Source organism: Piliocolobus tephrosceles, chromosome 6, assembly GCF_002776525.5.
Source record: "Piliocolobus tephrosceles isolate RC106 chromosome 6, ASM277652v3, whole genome shotgun sequence".
NCBI classification, from domain to species: Eukaryota; Metazoa; Chordata; class Mammalia; order Primates; family Cercopithecidae; genus Piliocolobus; species Piliocolobus tephrosceles.
Window position 1 is genome coordinate 108,985,179 of NC_045439.1, and position 2,778 is coordinate 108,987,956.

The following is a 2,778-nucleotide window of genomic DNA, read 5'->3' on the forward strand; positions in this document are numbered from 1 at the left end:
GAGGAGCACAGAGCCCCTAGGACAGTTAAAGACAGAAAACAGGTTTTCTCCTTTTCCTTCCTCCTCCTCCCTTTTCTCTTCACCTCCTCCTCCCCTCCTTCCTTTCTCCCCCTCTGCACCCTCCCCTCCTCTTCCTGCCTTCTTCCTCTCCCTCCTCCTCCTCCAGGAAACTGCCTGGCCGAATGGGATCTGTTCTTCACCCAGGGCGTGTCTGTCTCCAGAGAGCTGGTGAGCCTCTAGGGAGAGGGCAGGATGGATCTCACTCCTCCTCCTGCCCATCCCAGGATCTGTGAGATAAGTGACTCATCCAAGGTCACAAAATGTATTACCCCAAAAAACAGGCCTAAGATCCCACTCCCCCAACCCAAAGGCCCCAGGCCACCAAATCAGGTGGCTGGTAGACATCAACGTGGGCAGATGTTCTGACTGCTCAGAAACCCCTGCGGCAGGAATTGCTCTGCAGACCTCTCATAAAGGGAAGGCACCTCCAGCCCCGCCTCCCTGGGAGCCCATTGCTGAGTTTTCATTTTCCTGCTGGGAGGGCTCAGGGAGCGTGGAGTCCTGGCACTTTGTGCCTCAGAGACGCTTCCAAACAAGCTGCCTGGTCCTTTGACCACATGGTGGGCTGTCCAAGAACACTGGTTGGCTTCCTCTGCCTCTCCGTACCCTTCCTCTGGACCACAGTGTGTCTCCCCAAGGGCTACTAGGATGGAGGGTGCCTGGTGGCGGGCGGGTACCCTGCCAAGGCCTGCTCCCCGCCCCCCCCACCACGGCCTCTGCCTGCGAGAACTCAAAGGGGTTACAGGAGTCTGCAGGGGTCCCCAGAAGAGTCTCCAACACCCCTTCCCCATGCTCTCAAGCCCAGTGGATGCCCCCTTTCTATTTATTTGCACAAGCTAGAAACTTGGGGCTCAATCCTGACAATTCCTTCTCTTTCATCTTATAGGAATTCATGGCCAAGCCTTGCCCTTTTCATCTCCCAAACGCCCCCTGAGCCCAATCCCTCTGCCACCATCCCTGTCCAAGTTGCCCCCATATCCCGGCTGGACCCCTGCAGGGACCCCAGGTGCGCCCCTGTTTCTCTTTTGCCTCCCTCCCAGCCAGGTGACTGGGGATGTCTGGAGTCTGGAGGGGAGGCCAAGGGATATGGCTCCTTCAACACAGTTTCTCCCAGGCAGCTGGGGCGGAGACCCAGTGCTCCAGGCCATTCTCCATGAGCAGCCAGCATGATTGTTCTGAAATAAAAACTGGATCTGTTACTCCCCTTTTTAAAACCATCAAAGGATTCCCAGATGGCTCCTCTGATCAAGACACACCATCTACCTCTCCCAGCCTCAAGAGGCCAACCCAGCCCACTCACCTCTCCTGGCTTCTTTCCATGACCCCAGCTCCGTGTTCATCCTTCCAGACCCCAGGCAAGCTCTCAGGAAGCCATTTTCTCTTCCTTCTTTACCCTTCCCTGTTTCTAATCATGCATGGATGAACATGATCATTTGATTCATGTCTTCCTGTATTGGAATTTGTCATTGTCACAGCACATGCTAATAATCATTCCGAAATATTTGTTGAATTGAAGGGTTAGAGAATTGCAATCGCATTCAGGTGAAGGCAGTGACTGTGGATATGGGATTGGGAAGATCAGGACCCCCAAACTCAGGATTCCAGGAAGGGTTCTTGAAAAGGGGGCCATCTTCACTGACAGCTGAAAGACTAACAGGATATTTTCAGGCGAGGGCACTGGGGCAGGAGGGGTGTGCTTTGCTGGTAGCAGGTGCAAACAAGGCCATGGAGGCTGGGAGGATAGAACAATAAGTAATCCACAGGAAATGGTGAGTGGGAGATAAGACAGGACCGATGGGCTGGGATCAGGTTACCCAGAGCCTTCAGCTCAAAGCTGAGAAAGCTGCTGTGGGCCACGAGGAATCCGGGAACACTGATTTTAGCATGGAGACCTCCTTACTAGTATTCCTAGCACAGGTGCAGTACACAAGCATCATTGCTGGAAGGGAACCAAGCTCATTGAAGCCCAGCCCTTTCACCTGGCAGATGAGAACGTTGAGAGGGAGAGTGACTGCCTCAAGGTCACACAGCTGACAGCCAGTGTGGTACTCTTTTCTGAAGAAAAGAAGGATCATCTCAATCAGGTGTCCACCTGATTTGAGCTCCTCATCATTCGTTCTCCTTATCACTCCCAACAGCCAACTTTCTTTTTTCCTGATGTTGGAAAATAAGTTTGTTCATAAAAGTATTCCTCCTGGCTCCTGCTCTGTTGGCCCTAGCTGCTTAGAAGGCCTGGCTTCCTAGCCTAAGTAATTCCATGTACTCACATGTAAGGGGACCTGGTTCAGTCCCTCCCCTTTGTGTACCCTAGTTTCCAGTCTATGCTGCTAACCCCAGGCTTCCAGGAAAATCGGTGCAGGAAAAGCAGTATTTTGTATGTACTCATATGCAGTGGGACCTGGTTCAGTCCCTCCCCTCTGTGTACCTTACTTTCCAGTCTGTGCTGCGAACCCCAGGCTTCCAGGAGAATCAGTGCAGGGAAAGCCCTCTGCCTGGCCAGACATAATGCAGATGAATGTGCAAAAGCCCTGTGGCACCCTTGGGCTAATAACTTCACCCAGCCAGCGAGGCTCAGAAGTGACCATGAAGACCCTTTTGGAAACTGACAGTAACTCTCCCGGTTAGCCTAGCTAGGAATTCCTTTTTCTTTCTTTCCTTCCTTCCTTCCTTCCTTCCTTCCTTCCTTCCTTCCTTCCTTCCTTCCTTCCTTCCTTCCTT

The 2,778-nt window shown here is 52.7% G+C and overlaps 1 long non-coding RNA gene across 1 annotated transcript in view; it reads right to left on the bottom strand.

The window, feature by feature from the left end:
• The window catches only part of LOC111553674, a 6,077-nt gene that overhangs the window by 798 nt on the left and 2,501 nt on the right, over positions 1 to 2,778 (bottom strand). The window contains exons 3-4 of the long non-coding RNA XR_002735032.1: positions 1,013 to 1,235; positions 201 to 287 (exon numbers count right to left, since the gene is read on the bottom strand). This is a non-coding gene — a long non-coding RNA (uncharacterized LOC111553674). The remainder of the gene's footprint in view (positions 1 to 200; positions 288 to 1,012; positions 1,236 to 2,778) is intronic.